We start from the raw sequence: 12,232 nt of genomic DNA, 5'->3' as shown, positions 1-12,232 counted from the left end.
TCCTCTAATGTGACTTAATGATGTGCCTAATGAAGCAGTGAATTCGGACTCAAACTCAGACTTGTCAGTCTGGCTGTCTCGAAGGATCTGTTTGTTATTAGAACTCACTACCCTCACTGACCTTGGTGTGTGCCTCCCCCCAATGAGGCTTCTCTAGTGGGTATTAGTGTTGGGGTGAGATGGGGGTTTGGGAATTTTGAGATTGGGTGGGCTGATTTCTCTTCAAATAAATCCTTTCAATTCCCTGATTGTGGGCTGATTTCTGTGTTTGGTATTGGACAGAGAGAGGGAGTGGGAGACGGACATTGACAAGGACAGGGACACAGGACAGACATATACACAATGACAAAGACAGAGACAATTTGTTTATCTCACCATTGGGAGATGGAAGAGAGGGGAATTTCTCTCGTTTGAAGTGTTTTCACCAATGGCTGGCTGACTCAATGTATTACCGAAAGTTGTATGGCATCTGATGTGAAGTATATGTAGCTCATGAGTTTGAGCAGGCGAGGTGAGGAGGGGAATTTAGATTTATGGCGGTTCAACACCCCTGAGATATTGAATGTGCATTAAATCTGTATTTAGAAATGGCCCGCATGTCAATCTCTGATTGTAAACTAGCCAAGGGGGAGATCTCCCTGATGGACGTTTTCTGTAACCAAGAATAAATTGTGCCTCGGAACAATTTCTTTTCTCCCAGTTATCAAAAAAGTTAGCATTTTATAGTATGGCTATTGTTTGGCGCTGATATGCAGCCGGTTACAATTACATTTTGATTTGAAGCGAGGAGGTAGTTCATGCACTCGGTCAATGAAGCCGTAATGTTTTTATGTGCACTGCTTCGTGAGCATAATGCTAATAGCTAGCTACAGCCATAATACAATACAGAGGAATACTTTATTGAGTTTCATAGCTTTCCTATTCTCTCTTATTACTTGGATTTTGGCAACATCTCGATTCTCCACCCTTTCCCAGAAGCGTGCACTTGCACACTCCTGTCATGAATTTAAAGGTATAGGATTGGTTGGAAGGAGTTTTCATCAGTGTTCAATTCATACGAGAAAGAGTCCAAGTGTAGGGTGGAGAATCAGGACACAGCCAATGTGTGGTGAACCATGATGATGTCACTAAACAGGAAGGACGTTCTTGATATAAGCACCAATCAGAAGATTCCTCCCTAAGCCCCCGAGCCGTCCCTCCCTCCCTCCCTCCCTCCCTCCCTCCCTCCCTCCCTCCCTCCCTCCCTCCCTTCCAACACACACACACACACACACACACACACACACACACACACACACACACACACACACACACACACACACACACACACACACACACACGGTAGTGGCTAGTAGAAGATCATTGTGCCTTGACTCCCCCTTCCTTTCCAAGCATCGCACCTCCTACGTGAGATGCATCACTCTATCCCTCCTCTTTCCCCCTTTATTTCTCTCTCCCCCTTCTTCTCTGCTCTGAGAGGCTTCCATTCAGGGGGAGAGGCTCAGTCATCCTTGGCAGCTCTCAGGAGCTGCAGGTATTGAGAGGGGGAGGAGGAAGAGGAGGAAGAGGAGAGAGAGGCGCTCTGAAGGAGGGGAGGAGAGGAGAGGAGCTTCTCTCAGGCTGTCTCAGGTGTGAGTGTGTAAGTCGTCGCTAGGTGTGTGTGTGTGTGTGTGTGTGTGTGTGTGTGTGTGTGTGTGTGTGTGTGTGTGTGTGTGTGTGTGTGTCGTGGAGGTGTGTGTGTACCACACGGCTGGCAGCCTGTTTTGAAGGTTCTCCCTGGAGAACTCTGTCCTGTCCCTGGAGTGCCTGGAGCTCAGTGGGAAAGGTAAGGACAGGCGGATGGGGTGATGCTGATGGGGGTCATAGAAAGGATGAGGGTTTTAATGGTTTATCTATGGTGAAAGTATTAGGGTTTTAATGGTTTATCAATGGTGAAAGGATTAGGGTTTTAATGGTTTGTCTATGGTGAAAGGATTAGGGTTTTAATGGTTTATCTATGGTGAAAGGATTAGGGTTTTAATGGTTTGTCTATGGTGAAAGGATTAGGGTTTTAATGGTTTATCTATGGTGAAAGGATTAGGGTTTTAATGGTTTATCTATGGTGAAAGGATTAGGGTTTTAATGGTTTGTCTATGGTGAAAGGATTAGGGTTTTAATGGTTTATCTATGGTGAAAGGATTAGGGTTTTAATGGTTTATCTATGGTGAAAGGATTAGGGTTTTAATGGTTTGTCTATGGTGAAAGGATTAGGGTTTTAATGGTTTATCTATGGTGAAAGGATTAGGGTTTTAATGGTTTATCTATGGTGAAAGGATGAGGGTTTGCACTCTGTTGATAGGGGTCATAGAAAGGATGATGGTTTCGATTCTATGGTTCATCTATGGTGAAGGGATGCGGGTTTGGATTCTATGGTTTATCTATGGAAGGGATGCGGGTTTGAATTATATGGTTCATCTATGGTGAAGGGATGCGGGTTTGGATTCTATGGTTCATCTATGGTGAAGGGATGCGGGTTTGGATTCTAAGGTTCATCTATGGTGAAGGGATGCGGGTTTGGATTCTATGGTTCATCTATGGTGAAGGGATGCGGGTTTGGATTCTAAGGTTCATCTATGGTGAAGGGATGCGGGTTTGGATTCTAAGGTTCATCTATGGTGAAGGGATGCGGGTTTGGATTCTATGGTTTATCTATGGAAGGGATGCGGGTTTGAATTATATGGTTCATCTATGGTGAAGGGATGCGGGTTTGGATTCTAAGGTTCATCTATGGTGAAGGGATGCGGGTTTGGATTCTATGGTTCATCTATGTTTGGATGGGTTCCACTTACTCCCTGTATGTTTTGGTGTAGAAATAGAAGTGTAGTGTGGTTGTGAGAATTATGAGCTATCTGGGAGATACAAGCGAGACAAATGAGTACCAAAGGCAATAGGGTGTGGATGTGCGAGACTCATTGCTAAGGTGTGAAACTGTATTCACCCAATGTCAGAAATAACTAACAGCGGCATCTCAAGCATATGGGACTACTTATCATTTTGTATGGTGTTCCTGTCCTTTACTTTGACCATTGATCAAGTGGAATTATTACATACTAGCTAAACTATTGTATGTATAGATTCAATGTCCCTTATGGCTGAAGGAAATAGAGTGCATAGAGAGAAAACATGTACTACTTTACGCAGAGCCCTCATATAGCCATAGAAATAGAACCAATCTATTTCATTCTATTTCTATGATAATAACCATTATACTCTTCATGACAAATATAGCTGCCCGTAACAGTAAATGGCCGTGCGTCACAATAATCAGGAGATAGATAGTGACAGCCTCCCATAGAACAAAACTGAATGATAGTACATTGATAATACCGTATGTGCTCTCAGTGTGTGGGGGACGTGCTCTTATAGATTCTATCCATAATTGATGGTATTAATTCATGTTGCATTTATTGCATACTATACTGCAAGGGAATGTGTCACTGTACAAATGGATAGTGGTCGAAATGGAACGTAAAGGAAATTGGATACCTGGTCAGTCGCACAACTGAATGCGTTGAAGCTTTCACAGGGCGTACTGGAATTATATGCCTTTGTTAGACAAAATGTTGCGTTGACGATCATAAGTAATTGTACTATACATTAAATAAACAGCAAGAGAGAGAGGTGATGGAGGAGTGAATAAGATAACGCTTGAGGTACGTACTGCTGTACAACACAGTGAGGTCGAGATGTAGAAGTCGGACGTTTACATACACTTAGGTTGGAGTCATTAAACTAGTTTTTCAACCACTCCACAACTGTCTTGTTAACAAACTATAGTTTTGGCAAGTCGGTTAGGACATCTACTTTGTGCATGACACAAGTCATTTTTCCAACAATTGTTTACAGACAGATTATTTCACTTATAATTCAATGTATCACAATTCCAGTGGGTCAGAAGTTTACATACACTATGTTGACTGTGCCTTTAAACAGCTAGGAACATTCCAGAAAATGATGTAATGGCTTTAGAAGCCTCTGGTAGGCTAATTGACATAATTTGAGTCAATTGGAGGTGTACCTGTAGATGTATTTCAAGGCCTACTGTCACGCCCTAACCTTAGATTCTCTGTTTTTCTATATATTTTGGTTAGGTCAGGGTGTGACTAGGGTGGGTACTCTAGTTGTTGTATGTCTATGGTTTTTGTCATCTAGGGTTTTTGTATGTCTATGTTGGCCTGATATGGTTCCCAATCCGAGACAGCTGTTTATCATTGTCTCTGATTGGGGATCATATTTAGGTAGCCATTTTCCCCATTGTTAGTTGTGGGATCTTGTCTATGTTTAGTTGCCTGTCAGCACTAGTTTGTATAGCGTCACGGGTCATTTGGTTGTTTGTTGTTTTTGTTCATTCATTAAAAAGAGAATGTACGCATACCACGCTGCGCCTTGGTCCGATCCTTATGACGAACGTGACACCTACCTTCAAACTCGGTGCCTCTTTGCTTGACATAATGGGAAAATCAAAAGAAATCAGCCAAGACCTCAGAAAGAAAATTGTAGACCTCCACATGTCTGGTTCATCCTTGGGAGCAATTTCCAAACGCCTGAAGGTACCACGTTCATCTGTACAAACAATAGTAGGCAAGTATAAACACCATGGGACTACGCAGCCGTCATACCGCTCAGGAAGGGGACACATTCGGTCTCCTAGAGATGAACGTACTTTAGTGCGAAAAGTGCAAATCAATCCCAGAACAACAGCAAAGGACCTTGTGAAGATGCAGGTAACAGGTACAAAAGTATCTATATCCACAGTAAAATGAGTCCTATATCGACATAACCTGAAAGACTGCTCAGCAAGGAAGAAGCCACTGCTCCAAAACCACCATAACAAAATCCAGACTACGGTTTGCAACTCCACATGAGGACAAATATTGTATATTGTATAGTCTGATGAAACAAAAAAAATAACTTTTTGGCCATAATGCCCATCGTTATGTTTGGATGAAAAAGGAGGAGCTTGCAAGCCAAAGAACACCATCCCATCCATGAATCACGGGGTGGCAGCATCATTTTGTGGGGGTGCTTTGATGCAGGAGGGACTGGTGTACTTCACAAAATAGATGGCATCATGAGGATAGAAAATGATGTGGATATATTAAAGCAACATCTCAAGACATCAGTCAGGAAGTTAAAGTTGGTCGCAAATGGGTCTTCCAAATGGACAATGACCCAAAGCATACTTCCACAGTTGTGGCAAAATGGCTTAAGGATTAAAAGGGCAAGGTATTGGAGTGGCTATCACAAAGCCCTGACCTCAATCCTATAGAGAATTTGTGGGCAGAACTGAAATAGTGTGTGCGAGCAAGGAGGCCTACAAACCTGACTCAGTTTACACCAGCTCTGTCAGGAGGAATAGACCAAAATTCACCCAACTTATTGTGGGAAGCTTGTGGAAGGCTACGCAAAATGTTTGACCCAAGTTAAACAATTTAAAGGCAATGCTACCAAATACTAATTGAGTGTATGTAAACTTCTGAGCCACTGGGAATGTGATGAAAGAAATAAAAGTTTAAATAAATAATTCTCTCTACTATTATTCTGACATTTCACATTCTTAAAATAAAGTGGTGATCCTAACTGACCTAAGACAGGGAATTTTTTACTAGGATTAAATGTCATGAATTGTGAAAACTGAGTTTAAATGTATTTGGCTAAGGTGTATGTCAACTTCCGACTTCAACTGTATCTCCTAATAGTAGTTGACGTGACAGGCAAGACAGTCTGTCAGTAATTTCACATTAGTTCTTCGTTGAGGAGCTCCCACCTACCTGGTGCGTTTTGCATTCGCTGTTATTCATATGCAACAGTGCGCTTCACAGAGCGGTCACATTCGGGAGTGTCACCGACAGAGACACAACCTTCAAATAACATCCGTCTCTCTCTGCCCTCTCTGGACCAGGACCTGTCAGATGAATACTCAATCACATGTCCCAAATGGCAACCTATTCCCTATGTAGTGCACTACTAACCATAGGACTCTGGTCAAAAGTTGTGTACCATAAAGGAAATAGGGTGCCATTTAGGACTCACGAATCATCAACACCGTTGATGATGAGTAAGGGGAGTTTTCATGTATGATGAGGCTGTCAGTAATAAAAGTGTGGGGCCATAGACAGCACTGTTGAGTGTATTATTTCTGAGTGATCCGGATTTGATTATGTGGTTTGGTTATCCTAACAATAAAACCTGGGTTTTATATAGCCATTTTCAAAGACCCAAAGATGGATGGTTTGGTGACACAATGGTGTCATGTTGCTATTGAAATGTTATTATAAACTGAATGCTGATTGGCTGACAGCTGTGGTATATCAGACCGTGTACCACAGGTATGAAAAAACATTTATTTTTACTTCTCTAATTATGTTGGTAACTGGTTTATAATCGCAGTGGTTGGTGGTACATGCCCAGTATACCACTGCTAAGGGCTGTGTCCAGGCACTCTGCGTTGCGTCATAAGAACAGCCGTTAGCCGTGGTATATTGGCCATATACCGCACATTCCTCGGGCCTTATTGCGCAATTCTAGATTATAATTGTCATTATAAAAACAAAGTGTGTCTACGCTACACATTTGCCTGTTACCTTCCTGACAGCCATCATATAATAGAGCTGTTGTTCAACCCTGTCATCTTTTTCTGGACATACTACCATTCAATATAATGGGAGGTGCAAGAGTGAAATGTCACTAAATATCACTGGTTGTTGTCTGGACTGATGACCTTCAGCTTGGTAATGAGGTCTGAGCCCTTCTGAGGCACGCAGACAGGGCACAATGACCATCACCATGGAGATGTTGTTGTGATTTCAGTGGCTGGTATACTGCAGGCCCTTCAGAGAGTTTGTTGTGTTCTCAACAGGGAAGTGGGGGGGGGGGGGGGGGATATCTGACTGTCAGGAGGTGTTACACATATATATTGTACATTAGACACAGGCGCATTAGACACAGGCACATGCATCCTCACATGAACACACAAATGTACGCAGATACACACACACACACACACACACACACACACTGCATGCACGCATTCTTTACACAAACATCAGTCCAAATCAATTGTCTTAGCAGTAAACTTACTGTGTCACTGTGTGAATGTTGACTTCAACTCTGAGATCTACATGCTAGAACTCTTTCACACTCTAGGTTGGCTCAATTTATTATACAATACCTTGTGTTGGATGGCATTTTGGATTCTTTTTGATGTAGCCTAGATCTCAATTAACATAGAAATGACTCAAACCAAATCGAAACTGTGTAGAAATGATAATGAACCTACATTTAGTCTGGTCACTCTGTCCAGCTTGCTAACAGTCATGGAAACGAGAGCTAGACAGTCAGGGACCATCAAAAATGGAAAAAGTGATAGTTAGAGGACAATTTTGAGCAGTGTTTTACGGCAAGGAAATCTAATACATTTTAACTGTTGCCCTCCAGCCCTCGGTGAATTGTGAATTCGGCCCGTGGGGAAATTGAGTGTGACACCGCTGACCTAAACCATCTAAACTGGAACTATGCTGGTCTATGCTGTTGTTTTCAGCAGGGAGGACAAGCTATTGATTAAAAGTGCGTGTTCCATCATAAGTTGTTGAACAGTGACAGACCACTCAGGAATAAGCTCCACTCCAAGACGTCTACTGAATATTGTCCACCGACACTCATCTTTACCCGAGGCCTTAGTTTAATTACACAACTGTAAGGAAGCAGGGGATATTATCATAGTACAGTTTCATATCTGTCAAATGTAAAGTTTTAAAAGGCTTACTCCCGATAGGTGATCTAGGCGATTTTGTCGGTCATCGTCAGTGTGGAACATATTTGATTTATAAATCGCTCCCACAGCAGTGCACTCACTTCAAAAAATTGAACAGCAATTACTTAGTCATATCAAACACCTCATTGATTCTGTTACGGTGAGTGAATGAGGACCCAAAAGCGAACTAACTTAAACAGAGCTTCTTTAATAACCAAACATAGGTAGGCTCAGATAGACCGGCAGATTCCGACAGGACAGGACAAGGTTACAGCAAACATGACGATAGTCTGGCTCAGGCATGAAACACAACAAACAAGAATCCGACAAGGACAGGAACAAAAACAGAGAGAGATATAGGGGACTAATCAGAGGGAAAAAGGGAACAGGTGGGAAACGGGGTGACGAGGTAGTCAGGAGGAGACAAGGAACAGCTGGGGGAAAGCGGGGGAGAAAAGGTAACCTAATACGACCAGCAGAGGGAGACAGGGTGAAAGGAAAGGACAGAGACACAACATGACAATACATGACAGTACCCCCCCACTCACCGAGCGCCTCCTGGCGCACTCGAGGAGGAAACCTGGCGGCAACGGAGGAAATCCTCGATCAGCGCACGGTCCAGCACGTCCCGAGAGGGAACCCAACTCCTCTCCTCAGGACCGTACCCCTCCCAATCAACGAGGTACTGGTGACCACGGCCCCGAGGACGCATGTCCAAAATCCTGCGGACCCTGTAGATGGGTGCGCCCTCGACAAGGATGGGGGGGGGGGGGGGGGAAGACGAGCGGGGGCGCGAAGAACGGGCTTAATACAGGAGACATGGAAGACCGGGTGGACGCGACGAAGGTATCGCGGAAGAAGAAGTCGAACTGCGACAGGATTAATGACCCGAGAAATACGGAACGGACCAATGAACCGCGGGGTCAACTTGCGAGAAGCCGTCTTAAGGGGAAGGTTCTGAGTGGAGAGCCAAACTCTCTGACCGCGACAATATCTAGGACTCTTAGTTCTACGCTTATTAGCAGCCCTCACAGTCTGCGTCCTATAACGGCAAAGTGCAGACCTGACCCTCTTCCAGGTGCGCTCGCAACGTTGGACAAAAGCCTGAGCGGAGGGGACGCTGGACTCGGCGAACTGAGATGAGAACAGCGGAGGCTGGTACCCGAGGCTACTCTGAAAAGGAGATAGCCCGGTCGCAGACGAAGGAAGCGAGTTGTGGGCGTATTCTGCCCAGGGGAGCTGTTCTGACCAAGACGCAGGGTTGCGAAAAGAAAGACTGCGTAAGATGCGACCAATAGTCTGATTGGCCCGTTCTGCTTGACCGTTAGACTGGGGGTGAAAGCCGGAAGAGAGACTGACGGAAGCCCCAATCAAACGGCAAAACTCCCTCCAAAATTGAGACGTGAATTGCAGACCTCTGTCCGAAACGACGTCTGACGGAAGGCCATGAATTCTGAAAACATTCTCGATGATGATTTGTGCCGTCTCTTTAGCAGAAGGAAGCTTAGCAAGGGGAATGAAATGAGCCGCCTTAGAGAACCTATCGACAACCGTAAGAATAACAGTCTTCCCCGCTGACGAAGGCAGTCCGGTGACAAAATCTAAGGCGATGTGAGACCACGGTCGAGAGGGAATGGGCAGCGGCCTGAGACGGCCGGCAGGAGGGGAGTTACCGGACTTAGTCTGCGCGCAGACCGAACAAGCAGCCACGAAACGACGCGTGTCATGCTCCCGGGTGGGCCACCAAAAACGCTGGCGAATGGAAGCAAGCGTACCCCGAACGCCAGGGTGGCCGGCTAACTTGGCAGAGTGAGCCCACTGAAGAACGGCCAGACGAGTAGGAACGGGAACGAAAAGAAGGTTCCTAGGACAAGCGCGCGGCGACGGAGTGTGAGTGAGCGCTTGCTTTACCTGCCTCTCAATTCCCCAGACAGTCAACCCGACAACACGCCCCTCAGGGAGAATCCCCTCGGGGTCAGTGGAGGCTACTGAAGAACTGAAGAGACGAGATAAAGCATCAGGCTTGGTGTTCTTAGAGCCCGGACGATAAGAAATCACGAACTCGAAACGAGCGAAAAACAGCGCCCAACGCGCCTGACGCGCATTAAGTCGTTTGGCAGAACGGATGTACTCAAGGTTCCTATGGTCAGTCCAAACGACAAAAGGAACGGTCGCCCCCTCCAACCACTGTCGCCATTCGCCTAGGGCTAACCGGATGGCGAGCAGTTCGCGGTTTCCCACATCATAGTTACGTTCCGACGGGGACAGGCGATGAGAAAAATACGCGCATGGGTGGACCTTGTCGTCAGAGAGGGAGCGCTGAGAAAGAATGGCTCCCACGCCCACCTCTGACGCGTCAACCTCGACAACGAACTGTCTAGAGACGTCAGGTGTAACAAGGATAGGAGCGGATGTAAAACGATTCTTGAGGAGATCAAAAGCTCCCTGGGCGGAAACGGACCACTTAAAGCACGTCTTGACAGAAGTAAGGGCTGTGAGAGGAGCTGCCACCTGACCGAAATTACGGATGAAACGACGATAGAAGTTCGCGAAGCCGAGAAAGCGCTGCAGCTCGACGCGTGACTTAGGGGCGGGCCAATCAATGACAGCTTGGACCTTAGCGGGATCCATCTTAATGCCTTCAGCGGAAATAACAGAACCGAGAAATGTGACGGAGGAGGCATGAAAAGTGCACTTCTCAGCCTTCACAAAAAGACAATTCTCTAAAAGGCGCTGGAGGACACGTCGAACGTGCTGAACATGAATCTGGAGTGACGGTGAAAAAATCAGGATATCGTCAAGGTAAACGAAAACAAAGATGTTCAACATGTCTCTCAGGACATCATTGACTAATGCCTGAAAGACAGCTGGAGCGTTAGCGAGGCCGAAAGGAAGAACCCGGTATTCAAAGTGCCCTAACGGAGTGTTAAACGCCGTCTTCCACTCGTCCCCCTCCCTGATGCGCACGAGATGGTAAGCGTTACGAAGGTCCAACTTAGTGAAAAACCTGGCTCCCTGCAGGATCTCGAAGGCTGAAGACATAAGAGGAAGCGGATAACGATTCTTAACTGTTATGTCATTCAGCCCTCGATAATCTATGCAGGGGCGCAGAGACCCGTCCTTCTTCTTGACAAAAAAAACCCCCGCTCCGGCGGGAGAGGAGGAGGGGACTATGGTACCGGCGTCAAGAGCTACAGACAAATAATCTTCGAGAGCCTTACGTTCGGGAGCCGACAGAGAGTATAGTCTACCCCGGGGGGGGTGGTTCCCGGAAGGAGATCAATACTACAATCATACGACCGGTGTGGAGGAAGAGAGGTGGCCCTGGACCGACTGAACACCGTGCGCAGATCGTGATATTCCTCCGGCACCCCTGTCAAATCACCAGGCTCCTCCTGTGAAGAAGAGACAGAGGAAACAGGAGGGATAGCAGACATTAAACATTTCACATGACAAGAGACGTTCCAGGAGAGGATAGAATTACTAGACCAATTAATGGAAGGATTATGACAAACTAGCCAGGGATGGCCCAAAACAACAGGTGTAAAAGGTGAACGAAAAATTAAAAAAGAAATGGTTTCACTATGATTACCAGAAACAGTGAGGGTTAAAGGTAGCGTCTCACGCTGAATCCTGGGGAGAGGACTACCATCCAGGGCGAACAAGGCCGTGGGCTCCTTTAACTGTCTGAGAGGAATGTCATGTTCCCGAGCCCAGGTCTCGTCCATAAAACAGCCCTCCGCCCCAGAGTCTATTAAGGCACTGCAGGAAGCTGACGAACCGGTCCAGCGTAGATGGACCGACAAGGTAGTGCAGGATCTTGAAGGAGAGACAGGAGTAGTAGCGCTCACCAGTAGCCCTCCGCTTACTGATGAGCTCTGGCCTTTTACTGGACATGAAGTGACAAAATGACCAGCGGAACCGCAATAGAGACAGAGGCGGTTGGTGATTCTCCGTTCCCTCTCCTTAGTCGAGATGCGGATACCTCCCAGCTGCATGGGCTCAGCACCCGAGCCGGCAGAGGAGGATGGTAGTGATGCGGAGAGGGGGGCAACGGAGAACGCGAGCTCCTTTCCACGAGCTCGGTGACGAAGATCAACCCGTCGCTCAATGCGAATAGCGAGTTCAATCAAGGAATCCACGCTGGAAGGAACCTCCCGGGAGAGAATCTCATCCTTTACCTCTGCGCGGAGACCCTCCAGAAAACGAGCGAGCAAAGCCGGCTCGTTCCAGCCACTGGAGGCAGCAAGAGTGCGAAACTCAATAGAGTAGTCTGTTATGGATCGATTACCTTGACATAGGGAAGACAGGACCCTGGAAGCCTCCTCCCCAAAAACAGATCGATCAAAAACCCGTATCATCTCCTCCTTAAAGTCCTGATACTGGTTAGTACACTCAGCCCTTGCCTCCCAGATTGCCGTGCCCCACTCACGAGCCCGT

General features: G+C 46.3%; 1 protein-coding gene across 3 annotated transcripts in view; it reads left to right on the top strand.

Moving 5' to 3' along the window:
• mpp2b (membrane protein, palmitoylated 2b (MAGUK p55 subfamily member 2)) overlaps positions 1-12,232 on the top strand; it is a 55,007-nt gene that overhangs the window by 13,256 nt on the left and 29,519 nt on the right. Inside the window, exon 1 of one of the 3 annotated variants that reach the window (XM_036946431.1) lies at positions 1,588-1,639. The exons of the other annotated variants lie outside the window; for them this stretch is intronic. The gene's annotated coding sequence lies outside the window, so the exon portion shown is untranslated. Of the gene's footprint in view, positions 1-1,587; positions 1,640-12,232 lie in introns of those variants that run through there. 3 annotated transcript variants of the gene reach the window in all.

Source organism: Oncorhynchus mykiss, chromosome 16 (assembly GCF_013265735.2).
Source record: "Oncorhynchus mykiss isolate Arlee chromosome 16, USDA_OmykA_1.1, whole genome shotgun sequence".
NCBI lineage: Eukaryota > Metazoa > Chordata > Actinopteri > Salmoniformes > Salmonidae > Oncorhynchus > Oncorhynchus mykiss.
Note: the sequence above shows the minus strand (reverse complement) of the source record. Positions and strands in the feature narration are given on the sequence as shown.